We start from the raw sequence: 20,062 nt of genomic DNA on the forward strand, positions 1-20,062 counted from the left end.
CTTCCACACACCTTCCGCATCCCCCATCTGCTCCAAATCATATTTACCCATTTGCCCCACCACTTCTAATATTCTAACTTTTTATCCATCATCTTGTAACCTTTCTACCCTCTTTGTATGAACTATTTCCTCCTGTCCTTCCCTTCTTTTACGCCTCCATTTCATTTGAAACTTGACTTTCACCACTACCAAGTGGTAGCCAAGAAGTCCACTCCACCAACCTCTATATGCTCTTGCATCCATTAAACACCTTCTTATTCTATCATCCAAACACACATAACCAGTCATTGCCTTCTGTTCAATCAGTTCACAACCCACTCTTCTCATCACTCGCCACATATACATGTGGATTATTTTGTGTCTGAAGAAGGTATTGGCTATCACCAGTCCCCTCCCGGCACAAATGTCCACTAGAGCACTGCCATTGTCATCCACTTCTGCAGGCACACCCCACTCACCAACTACTCCGTCCACCTTCACATTCCTTACTTTTCCATTCTTATCTCCAATCAAAAACACTCTCTCATTCCTTCAAACTTTTCAATTCATGCTTCCACATTTATTCAGAACTCTTCTTTCACTCTGCTTGCACGATCTTGCTTGGCGCATTCACACACACACACACACACACACACACACACACACACACACACACACACACACACACACACACACACACACACACACACACACACACACACACACACACACACACACACACACACACACACACACACACACACAATCGCCCACATATGTAGTCCAACTTTCTTTCTTACCTACACAATCCTTGAGCCAACTGATCCATACTCTCTTATATTCTCCTTCCATCTCTTGCACACAACAATACACACTCCTTTTTCACCCTCATTCTCACACACTCCCGAGCATATACCCAGTCCATACTCCCAGTCTCTCACACTCTCACCTCTCCAATTGTTTTAGTTAATCCACGTATATCCACTTTAGCACCCTCAAGCACCTGGACATTCTCTCTTTCACCTCATCATTTGCAGTCCTTACATTCCTTGTCGCAATCAGTACCATGTCTTTTGTTCCGTCCTTAGTCGTCATCTTTTGGTCAGTCCTGGTCCGAGGCTTCTTGTTCATATTTTCAATTAGTTGTTTTCCGTGGAAGGGCACTAACTCTCCGCCAACCCACATGTTGTCACGTAGGGAACACGTGTTGTTTAGTTATAAGGTTACCACCCAGCATTGTAAATAATATCCTGATTCACAGGAAATCATTCGGCTTGCCACTCAGTATAGAGTTACCCTAAACACAGAGTACCACTACACTATTATTATTATTATTATTATTATTATTATTATTATTATCATCTCTGGTAACAGAAAGGAATACCTGGCTACCATAAGTATGATTAAAAAAAAGGTATATCGGGGGCAAAATCCGAGTCTCGAAATTTAACGTAGCGAAGCAGTTGAGGAGGGGAAAAAGGGATATCCTAGGCGAGCAGTGTGTGGGGAATGATGAGGAAATTGTAGTGGCGGACAGTGAGGATATTAAAGACGCCTGGAGAGAGCATTATAACCAGTTGCTAAGCGAGGAGACTGACTGAAGCAAGGAAGGTTTGTCAAAGGATCTAGTGTTTGGCTCTTGGCCTTTGACTGATGCTGCTACTGTGAGCAGGACAATAGACAGGATGCAGTTGGGGAAAGCAGCAGCTGTGTTTGGGATGACTGCTGAAATGCTGAATACTTCAGGATATAAAGGAGTGAGGTTACTTACTGATTTCACAAATACGATAACATATGAGCTTGTTGTCACAGATGACTGGCCGAAGAGCGTGATTGTAAATGTGTATAAAGGGAAGGGTGGTGCCTGGAAAGAGGATATTATAGAGGCATAAATGCTTTAGACCAGACAGTGAAGTTAATGGTGAGTGTCCTAGAAAGTATGATGAGAGAATGAGTGAATAATGATGAGATGCAGTTTGAGCTTATGGCAGACAAGGAGACCACTGATGCCATATTCATAGTTCTCCAGCTGCAATAACAACATATATAGGCTCACATCCAGGTTAGAGTGAATGGTGATTTGAGTGATGACTTCTTCGTGAATGTTGGCGTGCATCAGAGGTTAGTCTTGAGCCCCTTACTGATTGTCATGGTGCTCGAAGGTATCTCACGTGTCTTCGGAAATGGACTCCCATGACAGCTTGTATGCTGATGACTTGATGTTGATTGCAGAGAATGAAAGGGAGACAGAGGAAATATTTAGGAAGTGGAAGGACAGAATGAGCCACAAGAGTTTGTGAGTAAACGTGAAAAAAAACAAACAAATGTGATGATATTGAGGGTAGATGGCGTACTGTCAAAGCAGGAGAGAGGCCATGTGCTGTTTGCCACAAGGGTGTGGGAAGTAACTCCATGCTGTGCAGTATTTGTTACGAGCGAAGGCGAAGCCCTCGCGAGTCTCTAGTCAAATAGTGGCATTTTCTCACAAATGAGCTCCCCAACCCGGCCTAGCCCTACCTGGCCCAGCGGTAACGCTTTTGAAAAGCTTATATCTCAGCAACCATAGGGCCAATCACTGTATGGTTTGCACCATATGATTGCCCCATTCTTTATGATTTGTTTTTGACAGGTTTCATCACACCCTGGCGGTGCACGTGGCAAGTGATGCGCGCCAAGTGCAGCATGTCAAGAATCTTCAAAAGAGGGCCACATGTCAGACGGTTTGTTGTAAAGGCATGAAACTTGGCAGGTAGATAACCATCAATCTACTGTGGGCATCCTTGGGGTGTAAGGTGACATTTCAGTGCTTTCGGATTTAAATGGCTTCACTCATACCTCGCCGACAAAGGCGTTTTACTTATTATAAGTGAGTGTTAAAGAGATGTAGTGGTATTTCAGATAGACTGCGAGATAATGCTGATTTCGTGTAAGCGGTGTGTCGGGGAGGGCATATAGAGATTGTCAGGCATAAAAGGACAGGTCTTGCTGGTGATTCTCTTAAGGAAGTGGAAGAGTTTTGTTATTTGAGGGACATGTTATATGCTGGAGGTCGGGTTGGAGCTAGCTCTGTAGCTACGGTAAGGAGTGATTAGAGGAACTTCAGGGAGTCGTTGCGTCTCCTGAGATTAAGAGACCTCTCCCTCCGTGCATGTGAGAGTCCGTGCATGTGAGCGGAGTGTAGTGCCGTATGGTAATGAGGCCTGGGCAATAAAGGAAGAATATATTTGTAGGCTCAAATGTGCAGAACTTAAAATGATTAGATGGATGTGCAGTGCATTCTTGAATGCGAGGGCTAGTGGAGGCTAGGTTTACAACTGTAGAGTTGAGAGGGAGGATGAGACTGGAGTATACTGATGCCGTGTTGAGGGAGTATAGATTGAGATGGTTTGGGTATTTTGAGAGGATAGAGGATGATAATTGCGTGCGGAAAAAGAGAACTGTGAACCTCGAGGGTAGGGTTGCGAGAGGCAAAATAAAAAAGACCTGAGGCAAAGCCATAGATTGTGACATCAGGGATAGGGGACTGGATAGGGAGGGTGCCAAAGATCGAACAGTGTGGAAAGCCGCCATTAGGTGACCAAGACCGATGCATGCAAGCATGTTGGAGCCTTTCTAAACAATAAGAACGATTCGATTAATATTATTATCAGTTACTTCTATTATTATTATTATTGGCAAAGCGATAGCGATGCTGGTATTGTTTTCAGTTTGTCTGAATGTCTATGTGTCAGTTAGCACGATAACTTCGCAATCGCTCAAGATATCATTACAAAATTTTACAGGTGTGTATTAGGGATGAAAATCTCGGACGAGTTCGAAATTGGTGAAAGTAAGTCAAGGTCAAAGTCATATTTTGAGCCGCTCTAGATATGTATCAGCTCGCGGTTGGTGTAATTACCCCTTTGGGGGGGTCCTCTAGTTATTATTATTATTATTACTGTTGTTGTTGTTATTATTATTATTATTATTATCTTTCATAGTAGTAGTAGTAGTAGTAGCAGTAGTAGTTTTTGATGTTGTTGTTGTACTAGTAGTAACATTAATAGTAATGTCCCATAGGCTAAACTAAAATTTTCAGTCATTAACATTAATTTTCACAACATAAACATATTGTCAGGTATTGACAGAGAGTGAATGCATATGATTCCTAAAAAGCATTTGACTTCTTCAAGAGGGTTATATGTGTGGCAGATAATCCTGTGAGGCTAAAAGTGATAAGACAGGACATTAGCAGAATCCCTCTTTTCCTCATTTATTCACCTAATCTAACGAATGGTGTTTGAGACAACGAGGCACTATATACGTAGTTCCACTGCTGGTGATGTCATGGACTACATGAGGGAAGCTTCCCTCTGGTGGATTGCAATGCATACAGCACTGCAATAGCAGTATTGTTGAAACTGATGACGAGAGGGGACGAGGATAAAGAGAGTAAAGGAGGACGGAGGGGGGAAATGCAAAAAAAAGAGATGGAGTGAGGGGAAGAGAAGAGAGTTGACAGAAAGGAAGGGCCACGGCAGGGCATAGAAGCCAAAGAGGAAAAGGTTAAAATATCTCAGAATATTAAATATTTTAGAATCGGAAAAAGGGGTGGTGCTAATGGAGGAACAAAGAAAGGGAGACAAGAAACGGTGCTTAGGCACAGCAAACCCATCTCCGGCAGTCATTCTATTGCTGACGTATAAACACAACAGGATATCTAGTCAAAGATGTCACATATTAAAACTGGAGTAAATCGTGTGGAAATTTACGATTTTATGCCCAACTGAAATTTTAGGTCCGACCCACCTGACATTGATCCCCCTACCGCTAACTAGGGGCTGACTCCCTGATGTAATGAGGCAAGTTATAGGATGCAGATTTGAAAGATGCACATTTACGTTCAGGTTTCATGTCGATATGACGAATTTGAAATGAATTTTGACAAAAAAAAAAAAAAAAAAGGATTTTGATATTTTACATTTTGTGGGCCTACAGCATGGACCTTGGTACAATTTGGCCCTACGTTTAATTATGTGATCAGAAGGTCATAGCCCATCATCCCTGTAATTTTTTGTCACAGTCGCACCAGTAGTTGTCGCATAAAGTTGTTAGCAGACAGGCGGACAAACAGACAAACGGAATAAAAACAATACCCGTCCCCGACCCCCTCCGGGACGAGGACGGGCAAACACAAGCAGATTGGAATTTGAAAGTGAGGAAAACAGAGGAGCAAAATAAGGATGAGCGAAGGAAGCGTTGGAGAGAAAGTCAGGAATTCTGAATAAAGGAAAAGAGAGGAAGATAAAACGGAAGCAGGATAACTGCCACATATCGAGGATAGAAGGATTATTGAGCGTGTGAACAAGAGGGGTGGGAAATAATACATTAAGAGAAACGTTTAAGGATAGAAGCAACAGTTGCGAGCAGAAGTATGTCATTTGTCAATATCTGCTTCTGGTCTGCAAATATATGTATCAGGTACAGTAGTGTTTGAAAAAAAGCTTACAGAACAGACAAATGAGACGGCATGTTCGAACCGAGGTTGTCTCGTATTGTTACACCTTTACAGTGTGAAAAGACCTCATGCCTTTTCTGGGAATCTGACGTCTCGTGGTTATCTGCCAGACTTAAGGTAGTTCTCCATTAGTCCTGTGACTCGGGTGGGTGCTCTGGATGAAAATTCGTTTTATTAACCAAAAAAAATTAAAACGGCGTTCGAGTTAGTAGGCACAGGTGCATGTTTAATAGTTTTGAAGGTGACCGGCTCAGAAATAATGGCGAGAGTCGATAGTAACCTGAGCTGGTAACAAGAACTAGAACAGTACCAAAAAGAAACAGAGGAAATGGGGTTCTCTTGGAATAAGTAGTAACTTACTTATAAATGAAATCTAGGAATTATTTTTTTGAACGTAGACTACTGCACATTCCATTATCTTAAATTTGTGTTTAAGTTTGGTCGTGCGTGATTACATTCACGATCAATTTTGAACATTTTTGTTATCTCTGTACATTGATTATGTTTGTGTCAAGGGTTATTCTCTCTCTCTCTCTCTCTCTCTCTCTCTAAAAAAAAAAAAAAAAAATCCAAGTGAAAGTGCTCGGACAAAAATTTTGAAATTTATTTCTGAGTTGAACAGTCACCTAAAAGGCACTAGGAAAAATGCAGAGAAAAATGAAAATCCATCTGGCAGGCTGAACCGGAAAGCAGTTACTTTTCACAGCGCTGGAAACTGATATGAAGTGGCTGATTTTTGTAACGTTGATATTAATGGAGATGAGTCAGCTACAGTGCAGTGTGTGTGTGTGTGTGTGTGTGTGTGTGTGTGTGTGTGTGTGTGTGTGTGTGTGTGTGTGTGTGTGTGTGTGTGTGTGTGTGTGAGAGAGAGAGAGAGAGAGAGAGAGAGAGAGAACATAGTTGGGCACATAATGACCATGTTGTAATTGTAGGCTACTTTTTACTAATCAAATATACGCAATGGTAAATAATACATTTCCCCACTACTTTAAACCACTTCAGGAGATAACCGCTGGAATTAAACTATAAACTACAGTAGTTAAACGTATTTCAGCTATCCTCTTTAGCTTGATGACGACCAATATCTTCTAAAACGTTGTTGCTGACTAAGTGTTTTAAGCCATTAGGTGAAAGGGTAAAAGAGTCACTGATAGTGCGGCGGCCGTGGCAAGGTAAGGACAGACATCACGATCCAACTAAATGATTTGTTAATGGCAGTGATCTATAAGGTCGTCTGTTGTCTGATATGACGCGAGTCCGATCCCAAGGTGTGGTAGAGAACAGTATGATGAACTGAATTTCTTTAAAGCGAGTTTACTAATCTTACACAAGACCCACCGACATGCCATAAACATCCCCACTAATACCAATGTACTATTCTTGAATGTGACAGTCTTAGCACATATTCATTATGGACGGTGGGCATTAGTGCTGAATTGGTGACATGTGCAGCTGTGACGCTTGTTTGAGGACTGATGGACCTCATAGAAAGGGCAGTTAAGTCTTAGCTCTCAGCCGAACATGGAAGAAGTGATAAGCACAGTGTAGTATAAATATTTATATTTCTCATTAATCTCTTCTTTGTTGTGACTCATTACAAGTTTTATCGATGCTATCGTCATACGAGTTTATCTGACTTAGGAGATACTTAACGAACAGCGGAAGATAGAGACAGTCTTCATTAATTTCCTTCATTCCACGTATCTCCCACAAGCCTAATAAAATCGTCTTATCGTGGCGTGAATGGAATATGGAAATAGGTCAACCATCTGAAAGGGTTAAACATTGCAAAGAGTTGTCTCCTTGGCGGCCTCCACCCCTCAAAATACTACCGCCTCATTGTCACCTTTATCATTTTAGTATCGTTTATATATATATATATATATATATATATATATATATATATATATATATATATATATATATATATACTCCATTGGATCCCGGAGTTGCTGGGCGAGGCATTGCACTGGGAGGGTACTAGCGCACCGCCCTCCGCCTGTCGACTCATAGTCGCAAAGCTCATAGGTCCCTACCCGCGGGTTCCCTACTTTATTAAGATTTGAAAATTCCAAGTTCTGTCCAATGCTCTGGAAACTGGGCTCCAATGGGTTTTATATATATATATATATATATATATATATATATATATCATCATCAGCCGTTTGAGTATCCACTGCAGGACCGGCCTATCCCGACCGAAGTCGGGACGTTACAGCCAATGTATCTCTACCAAGTGGCTTAGGCTGTCTAGTAGAGATTGTATGTAGGGTGAGCAGTGCTTGTTAGTGTAATTGTGGTGTTGGAGTGGCTTTGGATGTGTGTGTAGTCTGTGAACCAAGTGTAATCGGCCCGCGCAAGCCGACTGGGTGCAAGTATACTTTATAGTAAGCGACACTGGTTCAACCACAGCACCCCTGGTGTCCGCCAATGCAGTGCGTGACCGGATGAACACTCCCAAAGTTTATTACCCTGGCGGGGCGCGAACCCTGGCTCATCCGTTTACGAAACGCACACTCTACCACTGTACCACGGAGGCTCCATATATATATATATATATATATATATATATATATATATATATATATATATTCCCCTGTTTCCTTTGCTATACGTCACCATATCAGTGGTTCTGATTAAATGCCACTACGATTTGTAGATTCGCCATTTTCTCCTTATCATTTTTCATTTTTATTGTTTGCGCCGCCCCTTTGTTTTGATATATATTCTGTAGCCCATGACATTTTAAAGACACATGGCGGCATAGTACATGAAGCACCAAGTGGATGAAGGTCATGTGTGGCTTGCTGGTCTCCATTCGCATAAAAAACATGGATATTTTTTTTTGTTTCTCCCATCACGGAATATAATATTATCAGGAGCGAAAGTAAATCGGATATTTCTTAATATTGTAGGCTACAGCAGTGCTCCATAACCAGTGTGGCGCGGCACACTAGTGTGCCGCCAATAGCTTTCTGGTATGCAGCAGTACTCTACAGTCTCGCCGTCACAGCAACTGCGGGAAATGAATATGATGTAAATGAACAAGAAATATAAGTTAATACTGGAAGTAAATAAACGGATATTTAGAATTCGCTATTCATTTACATATAATACTGTAATACAAGTAGATTACTTACGAAATCGTTACTTGGACGTCTCATTCGACCATGAGTAGCACGTTTTTGTAGCGCATGCTTGAATCATTCAGTGTGATGCGCCTAGTCCCCTGAGACTTTCACATATAGAAGTATTGGCTGCTAGTGTATTTTACCACTGCTACTGTATTATTAGTGTTTACCTTGACACTGAGCTCTTCAGTTGAGTAGAATATCGTTGTAGAAAACTCCTGTATTAAACAAGACGATGTAGTTGGGTTCTTGCTGCTTTAGCTGCTGAAGCATTAGTATGTTTTCTCTCCTTCAAGGCACGAGAGAAACTTGTGGGTATCAAGAGTGATCGTAACCTAAAACATATTTCACTGAAGTAAACTCAGATATAGTTTTGGTACAGCTGAAATCCTGAATGACTACTCAACTATTTCCGAATGTGCTCTTGACGGTGGTGTTATCTCTTGCTAAAGCACATTTTTGCTAACTAATTTTTCGACACTAACAATTGCACAACAAGGAACAAAAAGAGATAATATCTGACTACTAGATGAGAAGCTTTGTATGGATCATTCTATAGCAGATCCAGACATTAAAAACCTGTGTTCTTCAAAACAGGCACAAGTTTCTCAATAAATATCAGAGAAAGGAGCACCATAAATATTTATTTTCTGGGAAGAACATTATGATCTATATTTCTAAAAGTTTCAATGATGATTTTTTTTTTTTTGTCTTCGATCTCCAAATACAAATAATGTTATACATGCTCAGATAATGCCCTTTCTCGGGGGGGGGGGGGGAAGCGTGAGTTTATCTTCTGAGGAAAAAACATTATTTTGAAATATTATCCCACTTGTAGTAAGGAATGTTTATCACTACAAGCACTCATAAGGATCATTATTAATTTTCACGATTATGTATATTCCTTGAACAATAAAAATTTTCATTGCATTACTTTACGTACACAACACGGAAAACCTAGTAGTTGTAGTTTCATCATTTTTCATTAATAGTACAAACAACTATGTGTAATTCTGGCACTTATGATAAATATGTATTACGTGTTCCGCAAGTGTTAAACAAATTGAATAATATGCCGTGAAGTAAAAACGGCTACCGTACACTACTCTCGGGTTACTTTACAGGGTATATGAGATCACACACACACACACACACAAGCACACGCGCGCGCGCGGACTGTACTGTACTGTACATGATGCAATATACACCGATATACAACTGCACAAAACGGGTGCTGTGTTGAGCAGAAATTTATGTGCAGGTCAATAGAAGAGCATTGCCCTAAATCCACACTGACTCTGGCGTTATTATACCGCACGTTCTCGTTTAGTGGCTTTAATGATGAAAAACGTGATGCTGGTAACATGTTCCAAGAGTACCATTATCTGTATTGGTATAGGCACTTAGCTACCGGTTATTTTTAGGTACCGTTCTCGGCATCGGTGTCAGTAAAAACATGACCGATATTCCAGTACTTTCTATTATATATATTTATTCCATTACTTATAAAATATAGTATAATGTATGTAATATAGTGGTATTAATATCTAATATACTTGTAATGGTAATATATATTAATTATTATTTAATTTTATCAACTATATAATACAGTAGGATCTCAAACTTAGCTGCACACGGGCTCCTTTAGTTGTAGTTTATCGACCGTTTTCTCTACATTTCATCAGGCTAATCTGGCAGCCCTGTCCACTATAATCGCGGCGCGCGACTCTGAGGTTGTTATTATCGTACCCTGGCAACTTCCATTCAAAAGTGCATCTGATTTCGTGTATCATATGAGACACATGTGATTCGTGTATAACATGTTCGTGTATAATAATATTTGTGTATAATATATTCGTGCATAAAAATATGATTCGTGTATAATATGATACGAAATCGGACGCACTTTTGAATGATAGGTTGCCAGGGTACGATAATCACAACCTCAAAGTCGTGTGCCACGACTACAGTATAGTAATCTTTGTGTTAGTTTGACTGCAGCAGCCCTACCGTGCAATTAGTCATTTCTTATCATGGTTTCTGGTCAAAGAGGTATAGGTATGCTACATCATCTCTCGTCTGGAAGTACTTTATCATAGATGAAAACTACGAGTCTAAAGTAGTCTGCAAAGAATGCAAGACATTGTCATTCGGAGGAAAAGGGGAAATCTTTAAATACAATAAATTTTATAGAAACATTCAGTATCAGCCTTTAGTTAGTATCAGAGTATTGGTATCGGTTGAACAGTGGGTATCTGTATCAGTATCGGTATAGGCCAGCTTCTTGGTATTGGCACATCTCTTATGTTGGTTCAAGTAATGTGATCACAAGCGAGGGAGAAGCCCTTGCGAGTCTCTCATCAAGTAGTGGCATTTTCTCATATATGAGCGGCCTAACCCGGCCTGGTCCGGCCCTAGCTCAACCCGGCCCGAGCATGATGCTTTTGAGAAGTTTATTTCAACAAGCACAGGACTAATCACTGCGTGCTTTGTACCATATGATAGCCCCATTCTTTAAGATTTCTTTATGACAGGTTTCATCACGCCCAGGCAGTGCACGTGGCATGTGACATGGGCCAAGTGGAGCATGTCAAAAATCTTCAAAAGAGGGCCACAGGTCAGACAGTTTGTAGTAAAAGCATGAAACTTGGTAGGAAGATACCCATCAATATACTCCAAGGATCCTCTGGGTGTAAGGCGACATTTCAATGTTTTCGGATTTAACCCGAGGTGTCCCGTTGACGTATGCATATATTACAAAGTTTTGTCACGCTGAGTTCTGTAGACGTACCCATATGTTTTGCAATTCAGAGGTCTGTCATTTGCACATTTTTCAAATTTTGCGCGTGATTTCTGGTACATATATGCGGGACACCTTCCTCTACCTGCCGCCAGACAGGGACACTCCCCGACCCTGCATGATCTGTGCGTGGCCTGGTCTCAGTCACTTACCTGTTAGCAATGACCTAATACAGACATGGTGTGCCGAGGTCTCTATGATGACGAAATTCAAGCCGCCCTTGATGGCTTCATAGGCAAGAGTGATTCCCCAATTGATGACAATGTGGAGGACAAGGACTGTGTGCTGCCTGATGATGAAATGAGCAGCAAAGGAAGTGGCAGTATGTTATGTACCATAAGGGTAGGGAAGGCCAGCCTCGACCCCAACTACATGCACGCACCTCTCTCCAGCCCCTAGACGAAGGGTCTGACGAGGACGAGGACGAGGACGGAGCTGTAGGACGTGGTGTTACCTCGTGGCTCGGGAGGGAAACATTTTCACCACAGGGAGCTGAAGGGGCGGCGAGGAGGAAAATAAGGTCTGGGGCTTGTGCTTTGTCTGGGGAAGGCGCGAGTGGTGGGGTGGGCATGAGTAGTGAAAGGGAAAGTGGTGGTGGCAAGGAGGCAGCTCCCAGGTGAACACATGGTGCACCTGGGGAGCAACCAGGTGAGGAGCAGCCATGCCCAAGCACCTGTTTCTCCCCATAAGATTCTCACGCTTCCTCCCCACAGACCTGTGATGTGGGAAAAAGAAGGAAAGGGAAGGGAAAGGGTAAGGGAAAAGGGAGAGGGAAGAGGAGCACGAGTGGGGAAGGGCACCGCTCTCCACCTCCCCAACCACCCCCACCACCCTCTCCTCCCCATCCTGACAAAGACGATGATGGTGACAAGGATGGAGGCGTTGGTGTGTCATGGGATTGGGAAGATGGGAGCGACTCCATGCCTATCATTCACCAATTCACGGAAGAGTGGCGGTCTGACTGCACGGTTCCTGGACTCCATGCAGGCTCCATCAGGGTGGATTTCTTCCACCTATACTTTGGTGAGGAGTTTGTGGAGTGGATTGTGGAGCAAGCCAACACATTTACTAGCAGCCAAAGCCGTGAAAGTGAGCATGAAGGAACAGCATGCAGTTACTCCCAACAATATGAGTATCTAGTTACCACAGGTGAGATGTTCATTTTTTTTGCCCTGGTTCTCATGATGGGTGTTGTATGGAAAAGACAAATTTCGGGATACTGGCCTATGGACCCAATGACCAGCACACCTTTGTTTGGGAAGGTAATGGGTCTTAATAGATTCCAACAAATTCTGAGCCCCCTCCACTTTTACAATGCCAACGACCCTGCTAATGCTAATAACACTGATAGAATGAGGAGAATAAGGATGGTATTTGATTACCTGCGGGAAAAGTTCTGCTCATCATTCTATCTTTATGGAGACATTGTCATAGACGAGAGTCTCGTGTTGTGGAGAGGCGATATTTCTTTTCGGCAGTACATACCCAGCAAGAGACACCATTTTGGGTTCAAGATCTTCGTTATGTGTGACTGTAAAACTTGTTATGTGCAAAACATAGTCTTGTACACTGGCACACAAACAGACATAACAGAAGATCGAAGTATTAGACTCTCTGGGGCCATGGTGAAGACAATGATAGAGGAGTACCTTCATCGTGGTCACGTCTTGTACCTAGACAACTGGTACAATAGCCCCCTTCTCGCTCGGTACCTCCACCTTTATGACGCCGGAGTCTGTGGCACAGTCAAGAAAAACCCTAAGCATAAGATCAGGGTTCGGAAGAAACTTGACAAGAATGAGGCGTTTTTTTTTTCAAGGCGAACAACATCCTCACCACCGTATGGAACCGCAACAGAGGAGTTATCCTCCTGTCGATGGTACACCGTCCCCTGATGCACCAGATCGACTCCATAGATTACCGAAGCGAGAGGAGGCTCCACGTTTGGGAACCAGAGTCGGTACTGGACTACAATGTCAACATAAGGCAAGTAGACCAGTCTGACTCCATGATTTCCAGAGTGGAATGTGCCAGGACCACGATAAAGTGGTACAAAAAGCTATTTTTCCACTTACTTTACATCACGGTCCTCTATGCCCATTACCTCAATGCCTTGATTACGGGAACCTCAGAGACCTTCGAGGGGTTTGTGAGGGAGCTGCCTCAGGAAATCATTATGAAATATGCTGAGGACAGGCCTCACCACTGCACCCGTCCTGCCACTGCTGGCCAAACTCCCCTACACCTCACCAGATGCCACTTCCCCTCCACCATCCCTCCTCAACCGAACGGTCCTAGACCCCATCACCGCTCTCATGTATGCTGTTACTCAAAAGTAAGGTCAACCAATCAGAGAGAAGACAGGAGGTACAAGTGTGTGGAATGCAATGTTGGATTGTGCGATGAGCCATGTTTCAAAGAATATCACACTTTAGTACATTACTGATACTGTGTGTGCCTGTGATAATAATAGTAAGGCCTGTAAATAAGCGATAATATGAAGCTCACTATAATAGTAAGGCCTGTAAATATATGATAAAAGTTATATAAGATGGACTCTGGTATAATGTTAGTGGAAAAGCATTATGTAAATTGAAATATACAGTGTAAGTTGAAACAACAGTCATACTGAGTCAATTGTGGAAGAATTTGGCGATATTAATGTGTTTGGTGAATGGAACAATGCTTTTATGGCCTATATTTTTGTGTGAAAGCCAATATACTCTTGTACTACATGTAAATTTGTACCAAATTAATAAATATCTACCTCTTCTGAGTGGTTTGCAATACTTACCCCAACCATAGAAACCTGACAGCCAGTGGCGTACGAGGTGTGGGGGCCATGCGGCCATGGCCCCCTCTTTTGCAATATATATATATATATATATATATATATATATATATATATATATATATATATATATATATATAATTTATTAGTTTATTACAGTTGTAAAGTTTTTTCATCAAAATGCGAGTGTTTGAATTTTAGCAGTATAAGGTTGTTGGAGAGACTGAATCATAACTCAGTGGCAGAGAGTACTTAAAAATGACTTTAGAGTATGCTATATTTATACTGTGTACCCATTCCATATGGCCTCAAAATGATCATAAAATTGGCCAAAATGCAAAATTATCTTGGGGGTGGGAGGCTTACAGTGCCCCCACGAACCCCCCAGCTGTATGGGGTCCCTGTGCTCGCCAAAGTCATGGGCTGCACAGTTGACAAGATGAAAAAAAAAAAAAGGCCCCCCCCTTTTCAACTTTCTAGGGACTCCACTGGTGACAGCCGCATCACGGCTCCAGAGAACACGGTACCAGGTGTGCAGAGGGTCACCTGTTTAGACCACTTCTAAACTGAGGTGAGCACTTTTCCTGTGATTTTCCATTGTTTCTCACAAAAAGTGGAGGTTTGAGCAAGAAAAAAGAAATACAAAATCTGCCGGGACTGGGGGGGGGGGGTCAGTGGTGAAAAATCTGCCCGGACACAGCGGGTTAAATGGCCTCGCTCATGTCTCGCCGACAAAGGCGTATTAATGGTATACAGTATACAATAAATATGAGCATTCCAAGAATAGGTATAAGTAATGAATTAAGACATATTCTGATGTAAGTTCAGGGAAGTTAAATACCTAATAAAACTTAAGTACATGCTAACAAGTAACCAACCAATAGACAATTCGATTTATCCACACCCAGCAGATAATAAGTCCCTAACCATATAACAGCTGCATTAATTAGTTTATCCCTTTACAACAGAAACTTGTATACAGGTAACGAAGCAAATACAATTGAAGGTAATATTCAAGGAGACAAAAGACATCTCTAAAAAAGAAAAAAAAAAACGTTTGAATTGATTCAGTGACTTTGTGAAGGTGTATAGACGTGAGTTTTCGAATATGAAGAGGATTCATCAATAAACAAGGAAAGTACGATTATACAGTATGTGGGATAGATTAGGTTAGGTAAGGTTAGGATAAAATTGATTAAGTTAACATAAAGAAATTAGGTTAGCTTAAGTCTGGTTAAGTTACGAAAACCTAGGCAAGATTTCGATAAGCCAACAATAATAAGGGTTATTTAGTTCCAAAAGTGGCGTTCTAAAATGGTGTTCCCCTGTATTCTTCGCACATAAGATGGCGTCTGCCAGTCTTAGGCTCAGTGGGGGACTGCATTAAGAGACTGCATTTTAATCGCTCTTCACGACTCATAAAGGAGAAAAAAATCAAAACTAGAAAACACACTCAGAACGCACACAAACAACACAATGAAGACCTTTGGTAAATAGAAGAAATGAAGAAACCTGCAAAATAAAGAAGACAGTCTTTTGTCTTTTTGAAGATTTGCCAAGTTACATCAGTTTATCCACAGCCAGTAAGGTACAACTTTATTAAGACATTATTATTTTGGATCATATTTAATCCGTGAAGACATTAGTGGTTATCTTACCGTGCAAAACTCGTACGCAGTTCAACTACATACGATTTACAGAATGAGTTGCTTTTGCAGTTCCTGAAGGCTTCAAATATGACTGTTAGTCGTTTTCATTTTCCTTGTAAACAACTTGCTACGTGACACTCCTTTAAGTTTTCGGGATACTCTGAGCCAGGTACAGGTGGAAAAATTTTCTTGACTTATTCTTCAATTTTTTAATAAGTCGGTATTATACACAAATGTTAGGCTACATTTTCATTGGGTTAACAATGAGGGATCTAAATAAAAATACATGTCAATGCCTCCCAGCCGCGAGAAAATCTTTATTGTTTTAAAATTGCATACATGGGTAGAGAAGAATTTTGTCGCAATGTTGTGGAAAGACGTCCGCTTCTTCCTCGTCTAGAACCGTTCCTCATTTTCAGATGCTTTCCACGAAACAGCAACGCTGCATCTGAGGCCCACAACTCATACAATGCAACTGATCAATTTCACATCTCATTGAGTTTACCGGCTGCTGATTTCGAGTGTTAAGAAAGTGCTCACCCTGACTGTACGAAGGTAATGGGACTTACTGTTATCGATGATTCGAAGGAGCATCCTAGCAAGGTTAACATATTGCAACCGACAGTTTTCCGTATCACTTCCTTGGGTGGGACACAGGCCCAAGGGTAGGCTACCTTGTAACAGAACGTTCTGAGAAAATGAACAGATTATGCTCATGCAAACAATACACGATCGAAAAAACAGAGATCATTTCTCACTTCCTGGAGCTTCGAGCCTACAGCATGCTAGCAAAGCATATGACTGTCACCCTGACTGGTGCCTTAAATCATACTCTAAGCCCTCAGGGTGAGGATAATGTATAACACAACCAAAACATTACAACAGGCATTTATGAACACAACGCACGGTTGAGAGGCATTAACATGTATTGTTATTATTTTCTGATCCCTCACAGTTAACCGAATGAATATGTAGCATTTGTGTATCATACCGACTAATTAAAACTAAAGAATAAGTCGTGAAAAACTGTCTGGCTATACCTGGCCAGCGGTATCCTACACCTTAAAGTACTGTTACTTAGCAAATTGTTTACAGGGAAAACGCCAACCATCAGCAGTCATATTTACTTGTAAAGAGTTCATGAAAGGCAATAGCGACTTATTCCGTAAATCGTGTGTAGTTGACCTGCGAGCGAGTTTTACATGGTAAGATGACCATCAATGTCTTTATGGATTAGTTATGATCCAAATAATAATAATAATGTTATAATGTTGTATCTTACTGGCTGTGGATAAACTGATAAAACTTGGGGATTCTTCACGGAGACATAAGATTTGTAATACTCATATACAGGGTGTAACAGAAGGTTATGTCATAACTTCACAGGGTGAATAATTGGGTTAATACAAGTATGATATGTTATATGACTATTTGTGTTATTTTCAATAGTAATAAAGTTATGGCACTGGAATGTGGTTTACAGGTAAGGAAGGTACAGTAAACCACACATGTAAATAGTACCAAGGTATAACACATTTTGTGGGAAAACTGTGTTTCACTGACTGTGTGAACCATGTATTCGAATCACTGGGCACATCAATACGAGTCATGAAGCTTTAGTAATGAACTACATCTCAGTACCACAGAGTGTGGTCACAGTCAGGAACTGGTTCAGCTTGACTGACAGTAGTCTTGGAGATGCCATTTTTGTTTACGAACGTGAAATACACAGATATGCACTATATTTAAGGGTTTTGTGATGGGAATGCGGTTGCAGCCGTTGAAGAATATCGACGACGGTTTCCAGGACGACGAACTCCTGATCGACGAGTGTTTAATAATGTCCATCAAATGTTGCGAGAGTCTGGATTGGTTCCTGGTGCGGGGAGATTTGTGGAACGTCCCCGACAAAGAAATCGGGTACAGAAGAGGCACATTATGCGAATGATAGAGCGTGATCCACGAACCAGTACCCGACGACTTGCTACGCGTCTTCACACATCGCATATGACAGTTTGGCGAACACTGCACAGTGAGGAACTGTATCCATATCATATTCAACGTGTACAACACCTGGAACCTGCAGACATGGATAGGCGACTAGAGTTTTGTTGGTGGTTTGTTGCACACCATCAACAGTGCCCCTACATTTTATTTACTGATGAGGTGCAGTTCACCCGTGAGGGAGTTCATAATACTAGGAACTCTCATGTTTGGGCGCATGATAATCCACACCCAATAGTCCAACGTAATCACCAACGCCATTTTTCTGCGAATGTGTGGTGTGGTGTCATTGGAAACCAGTTAATTGGACCATTCATCATGCTGGAGCGTCTGACAGAACGGGTTTACGCACAGTTTGTGGAACATGAGTTGCCAGCCCTTCTTGAGGATGTTCCACTACAAACACAAGCACAGATGTACTTCCAGCATGATGGAGCACCCGCACATTACGCATTAATCGTGAGGAATTACCTAGACCAACACTTTCCTGGCCGATGGATTGGCCATGGTGGCCCAGTGAGCTGGCCACCACGTTCCCCAGACCTCACCCCTTTAGCCTTCCACGTAAGGGGATACATGAAGGAGCTGGTGTATGAACGTCCAGTAGACACACGAGATGATCTAGTACGTCGGATATTTGATGCAGCGACACGTGTGAATGACCCTGCTGTTCTCCACACTGTTACAAGGTCGATGTTGCACCGTGTTAGATGTGTATGCAAGAAGATGGTGGGCACTTTAAACTCCTACTTAACTAACTCTTCCATAAGACTATAAAACCCATACACGTGTGTTACAATAAAGCTTGGTGTTACGTGTGTGTTTTCCTCTACCTGTTTTACGTGTAGTCTACCTTCCAGTGCCATAACTTTGTTACTATTGAAAATAACACAAATAGTCATATGACATTTCATATTTGTATTAACCCAATTATTCACCTTGTGAAGTTATGACATAACCTTCTGTTACACCCTGTATATTGTATATATCATGTTAGCTGTACCAAGATCACATTTTCTTTCATCAAGACCAGTAAAGGAGGACGCGTGGTAAAATGACGTCAGAGCCAGTGTGAATTTACGACAATGCTGTTCTGTTGACCTGCACATAACAGTTCTGCACAACACAGCACCTGTTTCGTGCAGTTGTATACCGGTGTTTATTGTATCACGTACAGTAGCCTACAGTACAATACCGTGTGTTTGTGTGTGTGTGTGTGTGTGTGTGTGTGTGTGTGTGTGTGTGTGTGTGTGTGTGTGTGTGTGTGTGTGTGTGTGTGTGTGTGTGTGTGTGTATGTGTGTTGTCATATACCCCACGAAAGACATAAATTCCCGAGGGTAATGTCTTGTAGCTTATAACATTGAAAAATAAGCGGTTTAGTTTCGCTCCTTATGATGTTAAACTGGGTGATTAGAGAAATACCAAAATACTCCAGGCTTCCTTACCTGAGTTCAGACATACTCAATCTCTTAACTCATACCATCCATCAATCAATTGATCTTTTTGGAGAATCTTGTCCAGTAGCTCTTGATATTTCTAAAGCTTTCGAGAGAGTATGACACCGTTCCCTGCTGTCCAAACTCCCTTGCTATGGACTAACGTCTTTTGTTCCTTTGATTTCTTCATATCTTAGTGACAGAAAAATAAGAGTAAAAGTAGATGATGTATATTCCAATTTCCACTCAATTAACGCCGGCGTGCCGCAGGGATCAGTTCTGGCGCCAACCCTATTTCTGATTCATATTAATGATTTCTTATCTGTCACCCACAATCCCATTCACTCATATGCAGATGACTCAACACTACATAGTTCATTCACACTCAGACACCCATTTCCAAAGTCTAATATCTCTACCTCTCAACTCAGTACAGCCATCTCCATAAATCAAGATCTATCTACGATCACTGAATGGGGACAAAACAACCTTGTCTCTTTTAATGCTAGTAAAACTAAATTTATACAGTTTACTAATAGACAGATATATCCAGATTCATACATTACCTTCAGTGCCACTAATATTGCCATCTCCAAAAGTATTGAAATTCTTGGCGTCTCACTTAACAGTGCCCTCAGCTGGACCTCTCATGTCAGATCACTTGCTAGAACCGCCTCAAAGAAACTTGGCTCATTGTACAGAGTCCATAACTTCTTCGCCGATGAGCAGTTAGCTATAATTTATAAGAGTCATGTGCGCTTTCAGCTTGAATAT

This window comes from Coenobita brevimanus, chromosome 105 (genome assembly GCF_032717465.1).
Source record: "Coenobita brevimanus isolate Jiangsu-jjx chromosome 105, ASM3271746v2, whole genome shotgun sequence".
NCBI lineage: Eukaryota > Metazoa > Arthropoda > Malacostraca > Decapoda > Coenobitidae > Coenobita > Coenobita brevimanus.